This window comes from Bos taurus, chromosome 24 (assembly GCF_002263795.3).
Source record: "Bos taurus isolate L1 Dominette 01449 registration number 42190680 breed Hereford chromosome 24, ARS-UCD2.0, whole genome shotgun sequence".
Classification (NCBI taxonomy): domain Eukaryota; kingdom Metazoa; phylum Chordata; class Mammalia; order Artiodactyla; family Bovidae; genus Bos; species Bos taurus.
The window spans coordinates 33,567,167-33,591,418 of NC_037351.1; the positions used below are offsets into that span (position 1 = coordinate 33,567,167).

At 36.7% G+C, this 24,252-nt stretch overlaps 1 protein-coding gene across 1 annotated transcript in view; it reads right to left on the reverse strand.

Annotated features, from left to right (window-relative positions):
• The window catches only part of RBBP8 (RB binding protein 8, endonuclease), an 81,793-nt gene extending 67,026 nt beyond the window's left edge, over positions 1-14,767 (reverse strand). Inside the window, exon 1 of the mRNA XM_024984241.2 lies at positions 14,587-14,767. The gene's annotated coding sequence lies outside the window, so the exon portion shown is untranslated. The remainder of the gene's footprint in view (positions 1-14,586) is intronic.
• Positions 14,768-24,252: the final 9,485 nt, after the last annotated feature.

A 24,252-nucleotide genomic window follows, 5' to 3' on the forward strand; every position in this document is an offset into this window, starting at 1 on the left:
GTGTGATCTTCCTGAACTTTCTTTTTCCTTTCTCAACTCTGAATTAGGCAATACCATTTTGCAGTGAAATTGCAACCCTAATCCAATTGCTTCTCATCACCTTGTCTGTATCCAATCTGGGCCTCTCCACCATCATCTCAAGCATTTTCTGAAGCAGTACATACTCAGTTGCTAACTCATGTCTGACTCTGCAACCCCAAGGACTATAACCTGCCAGGTACCTCTGTCCATGGGATATCTCAGGCAAGAATACTGGAGTGGGTTGCCATGCCCTTCTCCAGGGGATCTTCCTGACCCAGGGATTGAACCTACCTGTATTGCAAGTGGATTCTTAACGACTGAGCCATTTGTGCAGCAATAGCCTTCCTTTAAAAAAAACAACTATCTTTCTACTTACACTGTTTTCCCTTTACAGTGTATTCAGCAATAGCAGTCAGAATGATTCTTTAAAACCTAAGTCAGAACTGACACTCCCCTGCTTAAGACATTCCAAGGTCTTTCCATCACTTTAGAATAATAGCAACTCCCTTTCTATGGAATCAGGACAGGTCGATTACTGTATTCTACTGATGTTATCTTCTAAATAGAGTCCTGAACTAGTGCTTTCCTTTCCTCCTCACTCTTATAGCCCTAGCTTGGGCTCTGATATTTCTTACCTAGACCATGCTTCCAGTCTTGCTCCTAAATGTAGTTTCCACACAGCTGCCAGAGAACCCAACTATTGTTTCTGATCTTGGCACTCCCTTGCTTAAAACCCTTCAGAAACTCCCTATTACCTAAAGATTAAAATCAATCCCAGGGACTTCCCTGGTGGTCCAGTGGCTAAGACTCCATGCTTGTAGTGCAGGGGGCCTGGGTTCAAACCCTGGTCAGGGAAATAGATCCCACATGCTTCAACAAGAATTGAAGATCTTAAGTGCCGCAACTAAGACCCAACATAACCAAATAAATAAATAATAAATATATTAAAAAATTGACAATTTAAAAAAATGTCAAAGAAGTCCCTCTTAACCTTGCGCCTCTAACCACCACATCATCCTTTCCCTCTAAAACAGGTTGTTGTTGTTGTTGTTCAGTGGCTAAGTTGTGTCTGACTTTGTATGACCCCATGGACTGCAGCTCGCCAGGCTTCCTTGTCCTTCACTATCTCCCGGTGTTTGCTCAAATTCACGTCCATTGAGTCGGTGATGCCTTCCAACTAGGGAGACTGCTTATATTCCTCCTTCCAGCTCCTTGCTATTTCTTTGTCTTGGCTCATATAACCCTCTTCTCTTGAAATGACTTCCACCCAGATACTTTATATCTCTACGTAGCCTTTAAGACTTAGCTCAGGCAGTGCAGCTCCAGGAGACCACCTTAAGGTCTCTCATCACTGCTCCTTCCTACCCTCTTCCTTTAATAGCCCTCCTCATTCTCCCATACTCCTCTTTGTATGTATTTTATCACTGCATTTAATGCCGTTATATTGTAATTATTTTTACAGCTTTTACCCAAGTAGACTGCAAGGGGTTCTTTGATAGCAGAGACTGTGCTTTCTTTATTCTTCTCAGTATTCCTAGTTCTTACCAGAAAGTCTTGTGTGTGTGTGTGTGTGTGTGTGTGTGTGCTTAGTTGCTCAGTTGTGTCCGACTCTTTGTGACTCTTTATATAGCCCGCCAGGCTCCTCTGTCCACGGGGATTCTCCAGGCAAGAATACAGGAGTTGGTTGCCATGACCTCTTCCAGGGAGACTTCCCAACCCAAGGATCAAATCCATGTCTTCCACATTGCAGTTGGATTCTTTACACAGTGAGCAGTTGGATTTGCAGTTGGATTCTTTACACAGTGAGCCACCAGAGAAGCCCATGAATACTGGAGTGGGTAGCCTATCCCTTCTCCAGTCTTAGCACAGTACTATCTAATAAAGCCACATATATGATTTAAAATTTTCTAGTAGCCACATTTAAAAAGGTAAAATACAGCAGGTGAGATTAACTTAATATATTTTGTTTAACCTAGTTTGTCTAAAATATTATTTCAGCATGTAATCCATGTACAAATTATGAATGAGACCTTTTACATTAATTTTCTTCATTAATTTGAGTCTTCAAAACCTGATGTGTCTTTTACTGTTATAGGACATTTAATTTGGGTTAGCCACATTCCAAGTGCTCAAAGCCACATGTGGCTAGTGGCTACCATATTGGATAGCCCAAGACTATCATATATAATGAATAAATGAGGTCCTATGGTTTACCTGATGAATCAGGATGGAGCTGATTCACAGTCTATTTCTGCTATTTGTGCTGGCCATTTCCCATCTCTTCTCCCTCTCTATACTTCATCTTCTCCTCCCCTCCCAGCACTGAGGCCTGTATCCCCAGGCAAAAAATTTAGTGATTAAACTCATTATGATTGTTTAAAATAAAGTCCAGCACTTCTAACATGAACACACAATACTAGGGGTGAGCTGTATCCCTAGAGTCAGAACTATTTTAAGAGCAAAACAAAGGAGATAATAAGACAGAGATAAAAATAATGAGGTTAAGTATAATAAGAGAGATAAGAGGGGAGAGAAGTATTAACATAATAGAAAATTATGTTAACTGTCAAAATTTATGTCAACCTAAATGAACACTTGATTTAATTTTTAAAAAGTTGTTTACAGTAATTATTAACTGTTGTTTGGGGGTAGGGGTATACATCAATTAGTGATCTTGCCCCAAGTGCCAAAATGTTTAATGATTTGAGTGGATGGTGCCAAGATTCCAGTTAGGTTGAACAGTTTTGTAATTGTTTTAAAGATATATTTAACATTCATGGAGGATGTCAGTATCATAGTTTTTATTTTGATAGTCTTAGGTGGTCATTAAAGTGCTTATAACAGACATTAAAGATTATACATTGCTTTCTAATTAGAAAAATTAGCTTCATTAGTCTAGCCAACTTCCAACTTTATTTTGGTAAAGAAGCTTTATTTATTTTGATTATCACTATGGCTACATAGAGCATCTTCATTTCCCATGATAAGCTATTAAAGTTGTTTGTGTTTTTAAGTACTTAGCTACTTCATTTCACATCAGCAATGGGCAAAGTTTTATTAGATACATAATTTTCCCAATTTCAGAACTATCTCTTTATACTTGATAGTCTTATACAGTACACCATGTGCTTGCCTATTGGCATAGGTTTAAATGATGGTGGGCTGATCAAGAATGTTTATGATCTGGTACTGCAAAGTGATTTATTGTCAAAGGAAAGGGGCGTCTTTTTCTTCCAGATCATCTGTTTCTATATAGTGGCTGCTTGGGCAATATTTTATATCTCTGCATATGGATTTATAAAGCCCAGAAATTTTGTTGGATAGGCCTTAGACCCTTTTTTTAACACTGACATTTGTAAGAACCTCAGAGCTCAACTGCTACAGAGATGATAAAAGAATTTGAGTGATCACTAAGACTGTAGGGTGATCTATAGAGATCAAAATACAAATGAATTGTATTTTCGGAATCTTGAAAAACTAGTATTTTAATTCAGCAGATGTTGTTCTATACAACATTGTCCTGTGTATGGATATATATATACACACACATATTTATGTATAATTTATACACACATATATATATACATATATTTATGAAAAGTTTATGATGATAAAAATACAAATATATATATATGTATATAATGTGTATATATATATGTGTGTGTGTGTGTGTGTGTGTGTGTAATGCTACCATGATGGCAGCTGTGGGAACAATATTTATTTACAGTAATGTAAGTAGAAAATAATATGAACTGTAGGAACAAATCACTGACACTTGGAGTCTATTAATTAAAGCATTCCTTGATAGGTTCACAAGAGCAAGCACATTTAATAGTCATTGCTTTGTCCACTAAAAATACAATGATTCACATCTTAAATAATGGTTTTTCCATCAGTAAACTGGTGAATTTATTCACTGATGGCAAATAGTTTTGACCTTTAATGTGTTCGTGCCTCACAAATTACAGATATGTCTTCAAACACACTGGCTGACTCCCCCCCACATATTTTCCCTATTCTAACTATGTTTGAGAAAAATAGACTTTTAAAAAAATAATGTCTTTTTCCTTTTCCTAATCCATGTGTTAGTCATAGGTTAAGGAAGCTTTGATTGTTACCATTCCAAAAATGTTTTATGTTCAAAATTCAGCTCTTAGAGACCTTCAGTTTTAGCCAATACTTTTAAATTTTATAAGTTATAATCTGAACTATTATAAATGAAAAGTGAAATTAAATTATGTTTTAATTCACTTCTCACCCTTTAGGACAATTTGTTTTTGCAGGCTATTTAGAATAGATAGAATTCCTCTTCCCAAATCTAGTACACTTCTTATATACAATGCTCGTATGCCTGGCTTACCATCAACAGTTCTGGTTAATGTCTATTCTTCTGGCTTAGCTATTAACAGGGCTCCCATTTACTATAAAAAATATCCTGGTTTGAGTGATAAGTCAAATGGTCAGAAGGTTTAGGGAATTTGAAATATAGCATAATAAAAAAGGGAAGATTCAAATGACCCTTTGTTGGCAGGAATATTTCCTTCTCAACTATATACAGATCTATCTAAACTTGTTTTAAAGAATATTGTGATATAGATAATATAAGCCATAAAAGAATTACACTTTTTGATTTATTGATAGTACTTTGAAATTCCCATTAGTTGAGAAGTGGTTTATTTAATTCTGTTAGAAAATGGATTTAAGAAAAGTTTATGATGATAAAAATACAAAGTACTGTTCCTACTTATCTTCTCTTTTGAACCTAAAAATAATTATGTCATAAAGGTAGAACAGGTGCAGTTTTCATCTTTTCAGAGAAGTTGATAAATTAGGTGGCGTGACTAGTACTATATGTACAAACTGGTAGATAAGTTTACCCAAGATTCCAAACCAAGTTTTCTGGACATGAGTCCTGTATCTATGATCTTTTCAGTACACTCTGCTATTTTTGAATAATAGACTCTATATGAAACTTACTCTGTGCTTTTCTGTTTTTAATTTAGAAAATAGTTTTGAGAAAATAACCAAATAAAGTTTCTGAAAAATTATTCAGAAATTATTATTACCTAAATGCTAATTTACAGTTCCAGTGCATTTTTCTATTTACTTCAGAAAGATTTACATTATATGAGTTTACTAAAAGGACTTTTAAATTTGATAGCAATTTAAGTCTCATTGAGAAAAAGGAAAATAAACAGGGTTCTCTTGGTCAGGGTAGGAGTGAAGCACTTTTATCTCAGTTTTTAAAGACTGTTTTGCAAAAACAATTTTATTTCTTGGCACATGTGTTCTTTCACTTGGCTTACAGTAGACATGGACATTTGAAAGAGGAATATAAATTGATTTCTAATGGAATTAGTTAAAGTGTTTATTCTAGCTTTCCTAGCTAGATTTTTCATGTAGTAAGATTTTTCAATCTATTTGAAAACTAAATAGATTGAAGGGCCTTGAATTATGTTGTAACCTCAGAAGGGACCAGAGTAGGAAGTGCTCCAAAAAGCTGTAGCCTTGTTCTACAGTCATTGATAGCATATGGCCATATTCCCAGCCTGTGTTACTGTGTGAGTCCTGAGCTGAGAGGTGACCAGGATTTATGCTCTGGCCCTGCCTCAGGTTATTTGTATAATTCCTAGTCAAGTCTTACTTCCTCAACTGGAAAATGAGAATACTCATTCTTACTGTGTCCAAAAGGGTTGTTGTAAAAATGAGACATTATTTGTGAAACGTCTTAGAGAACACATCACAGAAGTTTGAAGCAGCTTGCCTATCAGGAACAGAGTGGTAGAAGGCTTTCTAGGCAGAAGGCATGTGCAAATGTTCTGCTATGGAAAATCGCTGAGTTGTGGAAACTGTAAGTGTACCATAATGTATTAATGTGGGCTTCCCAGGTGACGCAAGTGGTAAAGAATTTGCCTGCCAATGCCAGATATATGAGGGACACAGGTTGGGAAGATACTCTGGAGGAAGGCATGGCAACCCATTCCAGTATTCTTGCCTGGAGAATCCCCGTGACAGAGGAGCCTGGTGGGCTAAGTCCACAGGGTCACAAAGAGTCGGACACAACTGAAGCAACTTAGCATGCACACGTGCAATGTATTTGTATAGGTTGATAGTGGGAAATCAGCAGCAGCTCCACCTAGTTTTTTGAATGAATTATAATTTTTAACTATAATCCTCTTTAAAGCAAGTAATTTAACCTATCTGTGCCTCAGTTGTTTATCAGTGATATGACGATCATAATATATACCTTGGATATTTCACAGGATTGTTAAGGACTGAATGGTTATACGTGTTGTGCTGTGCTTCAGTCTTGTCCAGCTCTTGAAGACCCCATGGACTATAGCCTGCCAGGCTCCTCTGTCCATGGGGATTCTCCAGGCAAGAATACTGGAGTGGGTTGCCATGCCCTTCTCCAAGGGATTTTCCCAATCCAGGGATCAAACCCAGGTCTGCCACATTGCAGGCAGACTCTTTACTGACTGAGCCATCAGGGAAGCCTGACTGGTTATATGTATGTATTTAGATACTAGAAGAAACTGTTAATAATAGATAAATTTAAGAGCTGTAGCTAATCAAAAAGATGTTTCCAATTGCTAATGTTATGTAATTGTAGTGAAATTGTTGAATTGGTATGCAAATTGTGAGAGATTTATAACTATAGAAGGGATTAAATAATAATTTATTAAGTGGTATTACATATCTTACTTGATTCAAATGATTAAGTTTAAATAAGTCAGGTAGTTAAATAGTCAGGTAGTTATTATATTATTATTTCTGTTATATTCTAAGTGTTAAAGTGTTAGTCACTCGATCGTGACCGACTCTTTGAGACCACATGGACTGTAGCCCACCAGACTCCTCTGTCCATGAAATCCTCCAGGCAAGAATACTGAAGTGAATAGCCATTCTCTTCTCTAGGGGGTTTTTAACAACTGCCCAACTGCAGAATTGTAAGGAAAGGGGAAACTAATTTATTCATTTATTTCAGAAATTGATTGTTGTAAGGAATCATTTATTTAACAGAGATTTATGATCCATTCAGCTTCTTGGGAAAGGGAACATTGGGATCAAGTTGATTGTGATCTGAGCTAATTTAGTGAAGATCTGAGTACATTTGATAACTCCTTTTGAAAATAGTATCTGCTATTTTTGGACTTTGTTCAGCAGTTTATGTTCCCACTTTTTCTTGTTTCAATGCCTTCTTCAGTCTAGTTTCCCTTTTTCAGTTCACTAGCTAATTTAACCACTTTCTAAGAAAGAGTTGTTTTTAAAAAATTCAGATAATTATTCTATTCTGACATAGTTCAAATTAAATGAAAAGAGGATATGATTTTAATCAGATTTCTTTTTCAATTGTACCTATTTCTTCCTCATTTTCTCTAAGCTAAGTTTCTATCATTATGCAGACAAATATGGTATTTACTCAATTAGAGCATATAACTAGCTATTCAGTTTTCTATTTTTAATGAACTTGATTAGAGCCTTCATCTAACATATTTTTCAGAGCCATGCTCCAGGATCACATTAAATGTTATAATGAATTAGTTCTTGTAACCAGACCCTATTGAAAATAGTCCAAGACAAACTTGTAGTATTCAAAATTCTGTGTTTTACTATAGTAGTAAGTGTTATTTGAGGATGCAAGGTTTACAGTTTTACCAATGTAGACTTAAACAACAGTCTTCAGATCAATGCTGGACATAAAAGTATTTATAGAGTACATACTAATTGTTCATTCTGTGACTGTTTGGCTCTTTAAAAACTGGCAGCCAAATTCAGGAAATGAAATGTAGTTTATTAGAAAATACCTTTCTCACAAAAGATCAGGTTTCCATGCAGCTCAGGTTTTGTGGGAATGGATCAAATACATCAGACAAAAATAGGCTAAAGTTCCTCACTTTCCATTTGAAATTGCTATACTCATTTCTCAAACAATCCATTTTAGTTGTAGAGTGTATTAGTTAAACATATATTGTTAAACTAACGAAAAAATAGTTTTACCGTATTTATTCTGTAATGGATCTGGACTGCTCTTGGGCCCAGGTCGCTCCAGTCATGGCAGTGCCAGCAGTTTCCTGTCAGGTCAAACCTGACAGCCCTCATCTGACTTCTGGTTTTAACATTTAGTATTAACATGTGGTTTGTTGTGGTACCAAAGGAACTGCTGAGAATTTAATTTATACTAATGTGTTTAATTTACACCTACTGGTGGAACTAGAATGACATGTCATTCATCTTAACAAGTAAAACTGTGGGAAAAGAGGTTGGTATTGTTGTGCTGAAATGGACTGAACAGCTTTTCATGCTGAATGGCCTATTGCCAGTTTCCAGGTCCAGGGTTCAGGTTCCTGGCCAATAGTCAGTTCCAGTGGTTGGTTCTATATTATAGTTAAAAGACATACTTGTTCCTGAGCAACATTTATCTCTTTTAACTTTCGTCAAACGAGTTCTTGGACAGTGACTAGAGCAGAAGATAAGGGCTCACTGAACTTCTATGTAGATGTGTATTTACCATTCAGTACTTATTTGGGGGGCTTCCCGGTGGTGCAGTGGTAAAGAATCCACCGGCCATTGCAGGAGATATAAGAGATGGAAGTTCGATCCTTAGGTGGGGAAGATCCTCTGAAGAAAGAAATGGGAACCCACTCGGTTACTCTTGCCTGGGAAATCCCATGAACAGAGGAGCCTGATGGGCTACAGTCTGTGGGGTCTCAAAGAGTTGGACACAGTTGAGGACTGAGCACACGTGCACACTTATTATAATATATGATTGAAAATTGATCATAATATTAATATTTTCAAAAATGCAAATAATCCTTTTATCTCAGAGTGCATTTCAGCTACTTTCAGTTAGAAGACCTCCAAATGTAGACCTGTATGGATGGTCCTTGACTTAAGATGATTTGACCTTAATGATTTTTTGACTTTACAATGTTGTGAAAACCATATGCATTCAGTATAAGCCATAATTTTAGTTCTGAATTTTGATCTTTTCCCGAGTTAGCAATATGCAGCATGATGTTGTCTTTATGATGCTGGGCAGCTGCCTTGAGCCGCAGCTCCTATTCAACCATGTAATCATGAGGGTAAACAGTTGGTGGACTTAAACCATTCCATACCCAGACCAACATTCTGTTTTTCTCTTTCAGTACAGTATTCAATAAATTATTTAAGATATTCAACACTATTATAAAATAGGCTTTGTGTTAGATGATTTTGCACACCTGTAGGCTATTTTAAGTATTTTGAGCATATTCAAGGTAGCCTAGGCTAAGCAATGATGTGTAGTAGGTTAGGTGTATTAAATGCATTAAAAAAAATTTTTTTTTTAAATTATCTTCTGGCCACACCACGTAGCATAAGGGATCTTTGTTCCCCAACCAGGAATTGAACTTGTGTAGTGGAAGCAGAGTCTCAACCACTGGACTACCAGGGAAGTCCCTAAACGCATTTTTGACTTGTGATATTTTCAGTTTACAGTGGATTCATGGAGACTTAAGTTGACGAATCATCATAAGTTGAGGAAAATCTATATATGTTAAATGTAAATTTTTTCCTCATCACAGAACTCTGTAATATTGCTCTATGTCCATGTATATTATACTGCAAGCTACAGAAAGTTATCAATCATTATTTCTTAACGTTATTAAAGTTATCAAAACCTTATTTCTTAATGTTTCAAGATTCATTTATTCATTTCAAGAAATTCATTCAGTTTAAACTATTTTCACATTGGAAGTGTTTCTCATTCCTAATTTAAATCATTGTAGAGACAGATGCAGAACCTTCAAGGGAATAGACTTAGGAGACAGAACTTTGAAAAAAAATTTTCCATGTAAGTTGTATTTCCACTTTGTCAATAATACATAATTTCTAAGTTAATAGTTTTCTGATTATTTTTAAAACCATATGTCTTTAACATAATGAGCTATACCATTCTCTAATTCCCAGTTAGTTTTTGATGCATAGCAAGTTTGGTTGTTAGTCCTGTATTATTCCAATTAACTATTTATAGAGAAACATTTAAAAATTACATGTGTGCTTTTCAATTGTTTAGAGTAATATCCACTTTGAATGTATGAAAACTAAATGGAAATTAAATGCTAATTTAATGAATAGTCATATAAGGTTAAATTGCTTATGGATGTAATAGTTTTAGTAAGAATGTATAGTTAGTGGGCTAAATTGGTGAAGTGGTTTTTTTGTTTTTAGGTATACACATGAGCTTTTCAGTTTAATGCATTTACCATGGATATAAATTTGAATTATATTGTTCCCATAAAGCTTATTTGTATAGCAGTTAAACATCTTTCAGGAAGTTAAAGTTGATTGCAAAGGCCCAGTAAGATCAGTTTGTGTTATACAGTGGATCTATTTGTTGATTTTAATATCAAGTCATAATCTCTTTCCTGTTCCTTCTTCACACATTGGAAGATGTGTCAGTTGACCCAACTTCCATTAGATAAGCTTTTAAAATGTTTTATCATACTATTCTGAACTCCTTTCTGACTGATGAGATGAGATATCTCATTAGTGAACTTTGTTCATTGGCTCCATTTCCTAATCAGTTTATCAATCTGTGGCTAATTTAATATTATTTTTAGAACCTGTTGAATCCTATTGTATCTTACTTCTTACATCCAGTTTTGGACACACTCTTCCTATCATTATCTACTATCAAGGGAATGCAATATACATTACAGTAAATTAATTCATCAGAGAATCTTTTGGAGGAAAAAACATACTCTATAGCCCTGAAGAAATAATTCAATCAGTAATAGAAAGCACAATCCTTAGAACACATAGAAATCCTTGGCCAACTAATCTGATGTCGTGTTAAATGATATATATAAATAGATGTAAAATGCCTTTGAAGAACAGATACTAGGTACTAGTAAGGCATAATTTGCACTATCTTTGTCACATCCTTCCTTTGGTAGACGGAGAAGGCAATGGCAACCCACTCCAGTACTCTTGCCTGGCAAATCCCATGGACAGAGGAGCTTGGTAAGGATGACTGAATTTTTTAAAATTATCCAAGCCTTTAATCACATTGGTATATTGCTCTCAAAATACATTTAACAAAGGTGTCTTTGAAATGATTCTTTAATTGGGTTCAATTATATGGGTTTTTAATTTTTTAGATTTAACAAGATTAAAATATTAAATCTTAATATTTTCCAAGATTGCTGATTAAATTTTATCTCTGACAAAAATGTATATTCTAAGTTAAAGCTTTGACTTCTCTTACTTAAGCTATTTGTTGAAATTTATTATATATTCTATTTAAAAAGTGGGAAGAATATTGACTGCTATACCTACTATGTTCTAGAAACTCTCCTAGGTATTTACATACAATATCTCATTTGAGTCTTCCAACTACTCTTAGAGAATGATTTCCATTTTCTTCATTTACAGATGGAGAAAAGAGAACTCAGCATTAAATAATTCCCAAGGGTAAACTAGTTTGTAGTAGAGTGAATATTCAAATCCATCTCAGTTTGGGCCAAAAACCCATATGTTTTTCAATATACTACCTTTTCTCTTGAGTATAAAGATAAGAAACAAATTTTTTTCCAGAGTCCACTTGGACTGAACTAAATTTACCAAATTTAGAAACATCCCCCTGGTAAGATTTTACCTGTGAAAAGATAAAGAGCTTAGAAGAATTAACTTTTAGCTTGAAGAATCAGAATTGATAAATTTCAGCCTTTTTTTCTCGAGCTTTCTGTGGTCCTATTACCTTGGAATTCCTCAAGTTAAAAACACTTAGAGCATTTTTGAGCGCTTGTGTACAAAGCGCTGTATTAAGATATCACCCTTTATATAACAGGTTCTATCATCTCTAAGATGGGTTTTGAGTCCTGTAATCCTGGGCTTCATCTACTTTTTGAAATGTTTTTGTCAGTTTTAACCATATTTTAGAAGTACAACCTTCTTAGGCAAATCCTAAACTGTATCCATGTAAGAGTGACTAAAACAATAAAAAAATACATATATACTTATACACATACTAAGAAAATAAACAGTTGAGACAGTATAAAGTAATAATAAGTTAAAAATGACAGCAGTATCCACAAATAATCTGGATAAAGATGGAGTAATGTGAGATACTCATCAGTTTGATACAACATTTTGTGATGGCCTTATGAGATTAGGGTTTGAAGAGGCAGTCATCTTCCTTACCAATGGCAATCCCATAAATTTGGCCACTATACCAAAAAAAGTTCAGGGGCAATAATTAAATAGATTAAAATACAAAAGCAAAGAGTTTCTTGGTTCAGCAGAAACTCCTTAACATAACTTATACACTTTTACCTTTTTACGAATCTTTTAGAACACAGAGTAGATTTTATGTAGTATTCAGAAGAATCAATGTAGAGTGGTGAAAAAATATTAGTCTGAGCTGGTATCAGGAAGCTGGGATGGTCTAGTACCACCTCTACCCTTAGACTATGTTATTCAGCTACATTTTGGGGCTTTTCATTCAACTAAAAAGTGAATTCATCAGTCATTCTTAAAGAGTCCTTCTAGCTCAGAAATGTCATGATTCTAAGGGCTTTTGATAGGAAACCCATGAATACATTCAGGAAAGAAGGAGGTTATAGGTGTTAAGAAAGCTAGCATGGTTGACAACAAGAGTCATTGTGTGAAACTGTATGGCCAGCAATAAAGATAAAAGAATGCATCCCCAGCTAGACTTAGAGAGTAAAAAGGTTATTAAATGACTAGAACAGTTTTTGACCTAGGCCCTCAGATAATGTAGGGCTATATAAAATATATATGCATACACAGATTCCTAATTTGATTGATAAATCTGTATATTCTTAATTTTAATCAAAATATCACAATGTATCAATATTTTAAAGTAATCAATTTATGGAAAATATATAAAAGTCATATTTAATAGGAAATCATATATTTGAAACTAAAAATTCCATTAAGTGAAAACTGCAGATCCCTCTCCAACATGTAGCATTAGATTTGAAATTTTACCCACAAATTTTATATGAAATATATATCTACTTCCTAAATAGCTTTCCTCAAAACCATAAACATAAAAAATGCCTAGTAAATAAGCTGGAATCCCAAATTAAGTTTATCTTTAAAGAATAAGCTCTGTATTATAAATATAGTGAGATTTAAAAATTTTAAGTTACTAGGTATAATATATTTACCAGAAACAGTGTAAGTATACACTATTGACATATATCTATATTTAGCCTGAAAACTAATTTAAAAGAGAAAAATTCAATCAACTGAAATTTTTGATCCATAGTCTTCAAAAATTGTCATACTACAGTTTATGCTGAATAACATTAATTTTTTGCTTTGCTGAATCAGCACATTCCTTTTGCAGATTCAACATTACATAGCTTTTTATAAATTCAGCTGAATATCAGAAGCTTTATGCAGAATTGCCTTGGAGTAGGCAAGCATCTAAAAGGTTTCCCTGCAAAAACTGAATCTCATCTGAACATTTAAACACTTAAAAAAAAAATTCTTTAGTATCATCCTGAAGAAACTCTTATAGCCTTTGAATTTGAAAATAATGACAAAGTGAAGACTCTAAAGGGACAATGAAAAGAATGCATCAGTCTTGCTCAGTTGAAGGTGAGTCATATGATGATCTGCAGATAGTCTTTGAGAGGAAAGTAGTATAAATCTATTTTTTAAAGTAATTTTTAATTCCACGATAAAGTTCATATATCAGCTGTTATATTAAATTGCCCAGAAGATGTGTGCATTCAGTTCAATCTAATACTAATAACTAAAGAGTAGGTTGGTATGCCAACATAAATCTAAAGGGATTGGTAACTTTCATTTTAAATGACACAAATTACTAAAATAAATTAATTGGATCAGTGAAAAAGAGAGGTAAAAGAATTATTTTAAAATATATACTAAAAGAAGATCCAAATATTCTTTAACCTAAAAAGGTTTTCAGACCTAATAGGCATGACAAAACCTGTCTTCATTCCTTTCTATTCAGCTCAGCAAGTGCTTTTGAGCTCCAATAGTTAATCAGTTACCAGATTCCACAATCTTTGTTTTTCGCACTCCTCACTTGCTGTGAATTGTTCTTTTAATGTGCTGAGGATCACCAAGAAGAATAGCACTGTTTTGTTTTTTTTTAATGCCTTAAAAAGGCAGTTATTATTTTATCCACAATTAGATTTGCCATATAAAATGTTACCATATAGCAACAGCCTGTAAAACATAATAGTATATTATCAAAGGAGTAGATGGCTTAAGATGAATCATTACATTAATAGGCAAAATATATTTAGCAAAATTATTCAACCGAGCTTTCTTAATGACCATAGCCATGCATGACTTACCAAAAAAGTATAGAAAAGTATATTATATGGCAAGTAATCTTTATTCAAACAAATCAATGAAAATATATGTATGCAAGTACTATAAAACAATATTTAAGCAAATTTATATAAAAGATACAATGCAGGTATTACCATGTTAAAAAGATATCATCTTAAACTTAATTTCTTAACCTTCTAAAAGTGCATAGAAAATTGAGAAAGAAAAAAAAATATATTAACTTACCCTTCAATTTATTTAGAAAGCTTCTGCTCTTGGTCAAAAGCAGAAGGTGTTTCACTGCGGACTTTCCCTGAAGCTATGAACTTCCACAGTAATCAGTGGGAGACACCTCTCTGGACCATGCTAGAGTTTGCTAGACACCACTGCTGTGTGGAAGAGTTCTGCCGCATCTAAGCTATATAAGGTGTGCAATGGATAACCTAATATGCCTTTCATTTAACTGGCTGGGCAGGTTTCTGCCGTCTGTGGAACATGGAATCAAACCAGAATATGTTGGCACAACAGGCCAGTCAGACCGGTTCTTCTGTAGATCCAGAACCCGTCCAACCAGTCTGCATCAAAGGCTAGCCCAACAAGCTGCAGCGGCTCAGCTCTGCTAAGCTCGTACAGGTGAGTTATCCCCACCTCCCGTCAACTCCCAACATACTGCTCAGAATGTTGTAGCCTGCAGCAAAATAATTCAGAGTTCCAGTGGGAGGGGAAGATCTGTGTCAGGTACAGCAACAGTCCATTGTTACAAACCTCTCATTGTAGATAACTTGAGTATATCTCATCCTCAGAGGTAGGTAATCCTTTTTAAAAATTCACTTCAAGGCTCTTCGGACTAAAGCCTCTAGAAAGAGATTACAATGAAGAAGAATCCATAATGCCTGACCTTTCCACCTAGTCCACTTGGTCTAGCTCAGCCTTGAGGGGGTGTTTATATTCCCCAGGAGGGCAGTGGCCCTGAGAGTTTGAAGGAAGCATTTCTAGAGGGAGGAAAACAAGATATGGGTGGACCAAACATTTGCTTGGGGTTTTATCTTCCTTGTACTCAAAGATCCTCATACCATTCCAGTCTAAAATTGGAAAAACTCCTATTCTACATACTAGGACAACTTAGAGAGGTTTTACTTTGGATAGTCAACAGTTGAATGCAAATTCTTGATAACTACTATGTGCCAGACTGTGCCAGGTACAGGGTTACAACGGCGAAAAAGGACAAATTTGGTAAGAGATGGGGAAAATGTCCAGGTTCCTAGTGAAGCTTGTCTGTTAGTCTTTTGGATGGAGGAAGTGAGCAACACTCACTTCCAAGATCACAAGATCACATGTTATTTTTAACTTTTCATGGGCTTCCCCAGTGGCTCAGTGGTAAATCTGCTTGCAGTGCAGGAGATGCGGGTTCAATCCCTGGGTCAGGAAGAGCCCCTAGAAAAGGAAATGGCAATCAACTCTAACATTCTTGCCAGGAAAATTTCACGGACAGAGGAGCCTGGTGGGCTACAGTCCATGGGGTCACAAAGAATCAGACACAACTTAGTGACTAAACAATAACAACATAACCAATAAACAATGTGATAGTTTCAGGTGGACAGAAGTGTGACTCAGCCATACATATACATGTATCCATTCTCCTCCAAACTCCCCTCCCATCCAAGCTGCCACAGAATGTTGAGCAGAATTCCCTGCGCTATACAGTAGGTCTTTGTTAGTTATCCATTTTAAATACAGCAGTGGGTACATGTCCATCCCAAACTCCCTAGCTATCCCATCCCTTCACTCTTCCACCCTAGTAACTCTAAGTTTGTTCTGAGTCTGTTTCTATTTTGTAATTAAGTTCATTTGTACACGAGATCACCTTTTGATAGAAATTGGTTTGTATTAAGGGAGATCATGTGAGATTTGTTCTTACTCTTTCATAATACTTGCACATTTAGAAATAGTTTTTCCTATCTACTGATGGAGTGATTCTACAACATTCCTGCTAAAGTATAATCTGAAGTTTATACTGGACCGTACCACCACTTACTTACTTACGTCTTCTCTGGTGGCGCAGACAGTAAAGAATCTGCTTGTGATGCAGGAGACCTGGGTTTGATTCCTAGGTTGGGAAGATCCCCTGGAGAAGGGAATGGCAACCTACTCTAGTATTCTTGCCTGGAGAATCCCATGGACAAAGGATCCTGGCAGGCTACAGCCCATGGGGCTGCAAAGAACAGGACACGACTGAGCAACTAATACTTACTTACACTTCCAGGGATTCTGATAAGTAGAGATTTACCAAAGTAGTTATAGTGATCCTGCTGCAGTTGTTGTAGGCACATAGGCTCAGCCTCCATTGCTCAGCTTCTTTATATTGTTGTACCTAATTAAATAGATTAGATATTAATAACAAGTTGCCATACTCATCTTTATATTTCTGGTGTCTAGCACAGATGCTTAGAAAGTGTTTAATAAATGCTTGTTCAGTAAATATGTACTCAGGGGCAACATTGCTAGATCCTAGGGGGAATCACAATTAGTGTTATGTGAATCAAACTGCATTAAGTAGAATAATTAGAATAATTAAGATAGGAACAAAGAAAAGGGAGCCAGTGTGACTGAGTATGGGAAAGACTTCACAAAGGAGATTGGTTTAGAGACTTTCCTTTTTAATCATGACCAAAGATTGCTATCTGCAGGATAACCAAAGGTTGAAGGAACAATAAAAAGAATGCCTTTGATATAGCAACAAAAGTTGTAGATACCTGAGTACACCATGACCTCAAAACTTAGTAATAAGGTTATTTTCTGTTGCAGGGGTCAGCAAATTTTTCCATAAAGGATTAGAGATGAGATATTTTGGGGTTTGTGGGACAGATTGTGTCTGTTTTAGCTATTCAAATCTAACATCGTAGCTCAAAAGCAGATATAAAGGGTAGTCAATGAATGAGGATGGCTGTGTTCCAATAAAATTTTATAAACAAAGCAGGCTGGATCTGACCCCTGCTCTAGAGTGTAACTTGTGAAAATTAGCAAGATTGCATAATTGGTTAGGAAAATAGGCTTGTAAGTCAAAAAGACTTGGATTCCATCCCAATTCTTTTCCATATTAGCTTTGTCACCTAAACCAGGAAACCCTTTTATTTATAATATGTGAATGAAAGTGTCAGTAACTAGCCCTTAGGGTTACTGTTAAGTTCAAATAATATAATTCATGTGAGGCTTTATCCAAAAATTTAGTATACAGTGTGTGAGTGCACTTGTGCGTGCTCAGTCACATCTGACTCTTTGCTTAGTATACAGTGAGGGTCCAATAAAAGTCAGCTAAAAATAAGACCAGTTAAACATGGTAGTTGAACATGGATGTTTATTTCCATTATTTCATAAAATTTGATAAAACGATAGTAAAGAATCAAAACAGCATGAACTCAGACTTCCCTGGTGGTGCAGTGGATAAGTATCTTCCAGCCAATGCAGGGGATACAGGTTTGAGCCCTGGTCTGGGAAGATTCCACATGCCACAGAGAAACTAAGCCTATGCACCGCAACTACTGAGCCCTCATACTGCAACTACTGAAGCCCTCGCGCCTAGAACCTGTGCTCCACAAGAGAAGCCACCGCAACGAGAAGCCCGCACGCTGCAATGAAGAGTAGCCCCTGCTTGCCTCAACTAGAGAAAGCCTGTGCAAATATCCCAACAAAGACAGACCCAGTGCAGTAGAAAAAAAACACCACACATAGAAAAGCAGCATAAACTCTTAAGGCTCAAGAAGAATGAGAGAAGTAACAGGCAAGAAGTGTCCATAAATTTTGAAAGAAGGAATGAAGATGAGTGGTCATTGATATAACAGGATAGAGAAAGAGGAAGTCTACTTGCAGTAATAAAAGCAAGTCCATCTCCTCTGCAAAATCTTGGAAACCTTCAGGAATTGGAGGTACAGGTACTTCTAAACAGTTTGGGGTATAGGTGGGTGGGGGGGGGGCACACTCAAAATGGAGGATTAGTTGAAAATATACTTAAAGAACAGTTTGCTCCCTAGATCCCTTCCCAGTCCAGAAGCCTGGAGACTGCCCCTCTTCAATCTTGATGAACAATAGGTGGCATTTGTTGAATCATGCTGGAAGAGATTGTCTCAGGTTGGTTTTGGACTTAAGAATAGCAGACAGAGCTGAGGGTGAATGGTAATGAAATTGTATCTGTTTCCTATGGCTGCTGTAACAAATTGCCAGAAATTTAGTGGTTTAAACGGACCCAAATTTATTATCTTACAATGCTGGGGGTTGGAAGTCCACAATGGGTCTCACTGGGTTGAAGTCAGCAGGGTTGACATTCTAAGGTATAGTGAGTCAGCGAGGTTGAGTTCTCTTCTGGAGGCTCCAGGGGAGAATCTGTTTTCTTGTCTTCTCCAACTTCTAAAGGCTGCCTGTGCTTTTGGTTCATGGCCTTTTTCTATCTTCAAAGTTAGCAATGGCCAGTCCAGTCTTTCTTACATTGCATCATTCTGACATTTGTTCTGCTGCCTTCCTCTTTCATATTTAAATCCAATCGTATATTCTGGTGTATTCTCCCCATTTTAAGGTAAACTGATTATCAATCTTAATTTCATCTGCAATCTTAATTCTCCTCTACTGTGTGATAGAACATATTCACAGGTTCCAAGATGAGGATGTGGACATCTTTGAGAGACCATTTTTCTGCCTCCTTTAGAGATTAGGTCAAAGTTTCTCTATTGAGTGGTGAGATGCCCAGATCCATTCCTCTGCTTGGCTTCTCAATGCTGATGACCAGGTTCATGTTCCTCACTCCAAAAGCAGAAAACAGGAGAATTTCCCTCCAAAAATCAAAACTCTCATTACCCTAGATCAGATCAGATCAGATCAGTCGCTCAGTCGTGTCCGACTCTTTGCGACCCCATGAATCGCAGCACGCCAGGCCTCCCTGTCCATCAACAACTCCCGGAGTTCACTCAGACTCACGTCCATCGAATCAGTGATGCCATCCAGCCATCTCATCCTCTGTCGTCCCCTTCTCCTCTTGCCCCCAATCCCTCCCAGCATCAGAGTCTTTTCCAATGAGTCAACTCTTCACATGAGGTGGCCAAAGTACTGGAGTTTCAGCTTTAGCATCATTCCTTCCAAAGAAATCCCAGGGCTGATCTCCTTCAGAATGGACTGGTTGGATCTCCTTGCAGTCCAAGGGACTCTCAAGAGTCTTCTCCAACACCACAGTTCAAAAGCATCAATTCTTCGGCCCTCAGCCTTCTTCACAGTCCAACTCTCACATCCATACATGACCACAGGAAAAACCATAGCTTTGACTAGATGAACCTTTGTTGGCAAAGTAATGTCTCTGCTTTTCAATATGCTATCTAGGTTGGTCATAACTTTCCTTCCAAGGAGTAAGCGTCTTTTAATTTCATGGCTGCAGTCACCATCTGCAGTGATTTTGGAGTCCAGAAAAATAAAGTCTGACACTGTTTCCACTGTTTCCCCATCTATTTCCCGTGAAGTGATGGGACCGGATGCCATGATCTTCGTCTTCTGAATGTTGAGCTTTAAGCCAACTTTTTCACTCTCCACTTTCACTTTCATCAAGAGGCTTTTGAGTTCCTCTTCACTTTCTGCCATAAGGGTGGTGTCATCTGCATATATGAGGTTACTGATATTTCTCCTGGCAATCTTGATTCCAGCTTGTGTTTCTTCCAGCCCAGCATTTCTCATGATGTACTCTGCATAGAAGTTAAATAAACAGGGTGACAGTATACAGCCTTGACGAACTCCTTTTCCTATTTGGAACCAGTCTGTTGTTCCCTGTCCAATTCTAACTGTTGCTTCCTGACCTGGATACAGATTTCTCAAGAGGCAGATCAGGTGGTCTGGGATCCCATCTCTTTCAGAATTTTCCACAGTTTATTGTGATCCATACAGTCAAAGGCTTTGGGATAGTCAATAAAGCAGAAATAGATGTTTTTCTAGAACTCTCTTGCTTTTTCCATGATCCAGCGGATGTTGGCAATTTGATCTCTGGTTCCTCTTCCTTTTCTAAAACCAGCTTGAACATCTGGAAGTTCATGGTTCACATATTGCTGAAGCCTGGCTTGGAGAATTTTGAGCATTACTTTACTAGTGTGTGAGATGAGTGCAATTGTGCTGTAGTTTGAGCATTCTTTGGCATTGCCTTTCTTTGGGATTGGGATGAAAACTGACCTTTTCCAGTCCTGTGGCCACTGCTGAGTTTTCCAAATTTGCTGGCATATTGAGTGCAGCGCTTTCACAGCATCATCTTTCAGGATTTGGAGTAGCTGAACTGGAATTCTATCACTTCCACTAGCTTTGTTCATAGTGATGCTTTCTAAGGCCCACTTGACTTCACATTCCAGGATGTCTGGCTCTAGGTCAGTGATCACACCATCGTGATTATCTGGGTTGTGAAGATCTTTTTTCTACAGTTCTTCTGTGTATTCTTGCCTAAGAATTCATCACCCTAAGGCAGGGGTTATTAACCCGGGATGATCTTGCCCCCAAGTGCCATTTGGCAATATCTGGAAAAATTTGTTATTGTCAACAACAGGGGAAGTAGGGGAGGTGTATGGTACTGGCATCTATCAGATGGGGGTCAGGGATGCTACTAAACATCTTACAGTGCACAGGACAGCATATCCTCCACCTCCCTCACTACCTCCTCATGTGATTATCTGATCCAAAATGTCAGTGGTGCCAAAGGTGAGAAACTCTAATGTTAAGCCTACCAGTCAACACCACCCTAATATAAATAAGTCCCGCCTTGGCACACAAATTTGCAAATCAGCATTTTTGTGCCTCATTCTAAGATATAGAGAGTATCTAACAGGAAGGAGACAAAAAGAAACCTGTAGATAAAAAGAACTTACAGAAAATAGTCAATGTAGGGAATAGAATAGTAATAATTTTAAATATCTACTATATTAATTTCTTCAAGGAAATAAGAGGAGATATTGATTACATGAAATAAGAAGAGAATCTTATCTAAAAGTAGAACTTCTGGAGGATAAAAAAGAGATATTGGATGACCTAGAGGAGTCAGTTGATGGGGGTGGGAGGGAGGCTCACAAAGGAGGGGGTATATAAACATACAGCTGGTTCACATTGTTGTACAACAGAAACTAACACAACATTGTAAAGCAATTATGATCAAATTAAAAAAAATAATAGACTGCTAAAAAAGAGATATTGGAAAGTAAAAATATGATGGCAGAAATTAAGTCCACACGAGTTGGAAGATACAGTTAAGGAAATCTACCAGAAAGTAAAATTAAGAAGGTACTGAAAGATGTGTCACAAAATAAGAATAAATTGGAAAAAGTGAAAATATGGAATCTGGAAGTAGCTCCATTTCTTCTCTTTGCTTAAAGTTCAACATGGCCAACTACCAGTTCTAAGACCACAGCACACTAGTAAGTTTGAAGTGTGAAGATTCCATGACTTTTACTTCAAATTCACATTGTCTATGATTGAGGGAAGAAAAGGGAAGGGGGCCAGAGGGAGAGAGAGAGAGAGAGGGAGGGAGAAGAGAAGAGAAAGAGATCTGAGGATTAGTGTTCGGTTATAGATTTAAATGTAAAAGGTTTCTTTAAATGCAAGTAGTCACTTTACATTTTACGAAGGGTTAATATCCACAGATCGTAAAATGAGGAAAGCAGACCAACTGGTACAAGTACAAACCTGCACCTGCAGAAAAAGTTTGCACAAACATTCATATCTGCCAATGTTCATAAGTAAAGGTTTGCAACATACTATCCAACAGCTAGTAAAACCTGATCACAGTGAAATTAAGAGCATGTTTTACTTGTATAAGGCCAAATCAGGAAACCCGATTTTGAAACTTGCCTCAATTGTCCTTAGAGTATGGAAACATGGGTTAGTTATTTATTTCACATCCTGAGCCTCAATTGCTTTGTTTATTAAAAAAGCGAGTTCGATTGGATATATTCTAGGTATCTATTCAACTCAACACTTTTATTCTAAAGTTCTTTGGGGCAAGGGAACAATCCAAAAAGTGTGAGAGCAAAAGCAAGATAGACCGATCAAGGAGACATTTTACAGAAGAGCAATTTAAAAATGCAATTTAATTTTAGGATGTTTTCTCCAAACGTTGACACTTAAGCATGTACTCAAGTACAAGTGATTTATTAGAAATGTGCTCTGATATGAAGCTAGTTAGGGAGACAGGAAGGCAGGACCAGAAAGGAGAATAAGAAAAGCAAGCGTATGATTTCAGCATCAGCCTGGGCCCAGGGAATTCTGTAGCATAAATTGTAAAGAAAGAGTTTATCCTATCTAGAGGCAAAGGAACAGGTTTTCATACCCCTGAACCAGTCACTGGGTCCTGGGTGCTCCAGAAATTTGTAGACTTCCAGGCACTTTCATTTCTCCACTAGAAGTGGTTCTAGTAACCTGAGAATATGCCTTTGAAGAAGGTTGTAGGTGCTATAACATTAAAAGTGAAGGATTAAGATTTCTCCTTCCAACAAAGATGGAGTTATAGGAATCAGATTTACCCTTACCATCTAAAAAAAAAAAGAAGTAAAATGTATAAAACAATGGTTTTCAAGACATTGTACATCAGTCAACAGAGAACAGCTATCTCTAGAGAGTAAACAAATGAGTCCCACAATCACTCCAGCTCAAAGAATAACTCAAAAGGGAACTTATAAAATCATAAAGCAAATGAAAATGGAAACACAGAACACCAAAATTTACAGGACATAGCAAAAGGAGTTCTACGGGGGAAGTTTATAGGGACAAACACTTATATTAAGGAAAAAGAAAAAGCTCAAATAAAACAACCTAACTTTACATATTAAGGAACTATAAAAAGCCCAAAGTTAACAAAAGGAAAAAAATAATAAATATCAAAGCAGGAATAAAGCAAATAGAAACTAAAAGGGCAATATAAAATATCAATGAAACTAAGAGCTATTTTTTCTTAAGATTAAAAAAAAATTGACTGACCCTTAGCTAGACTAAGAAAAGAAGAGACCACTCAAAATCAGAAGTGAAAAAGGAAACATTAACAAATCCTAAGAATCATTAAGAAACTACAATGGGACTTCCCTGATGGTCCAGTGGTTAAGAATCCACCTTGCAATTCAGGGTACACAGGTTTGATCCCTGGTCCGGGAAGATCCCACATTCCCTGGAGAAGGAAATGGCAACCCACCCCAGTATTGTTGCCTTTAGAATCCCATGGACAGAGGAGCGTGGCCTGCTGCGATCCACTGGGTCGCAGAGTCAACCACAACTTAGCAACTGGGCAACAACGACAACAGTGTCAGTCTTCCAACTCCCTTGATGTTGTATTGGGATGATAAATTTTTCATAATCACAACTAATATTTTAGCATGTTTGCCATTTCTAAGCAATTTTTATATAGTAACTCAGTAATTAACGTAAAACATTTTAAATTAGTCATTATTTGGAGTGCCTCACTGGTGGCTCAGATCGTAAAGAATCTGCCTGCAATGCAGGAGACCCGGGTTTGATCCCTGGATTGGGAAGATCCCCAGGAGAAGGGAATGGCAACCAACTCCAGTATTCTTCCCCGGGAAATCCCATGGACAGAGGAACCTGGCAGGCTACAGTCCACAGGGTCACAAAGAGTCGGACACAACTGAACCGACTTAGCACGAAAGCATGTTACTTAGAGTGAGGAAATAGAGAAATTTGGCAGCTTATCGCCAGAACGCATGTGTTTAATCATTACACTTTACTGCCTTAGAGGTGAACTAGATTTTGGTCCTCAAATTGATTTTTCTATTATTTAGCTACTTTTATTTATATTTGTTATTTTTAAGGAGATAATTACTTTTAAAGTTCCTTTCAATAACATACCTTCTTTTTTTCTGCCACTCAATTAGTAGGAAGGAAAGGTTTTATATTCACCCC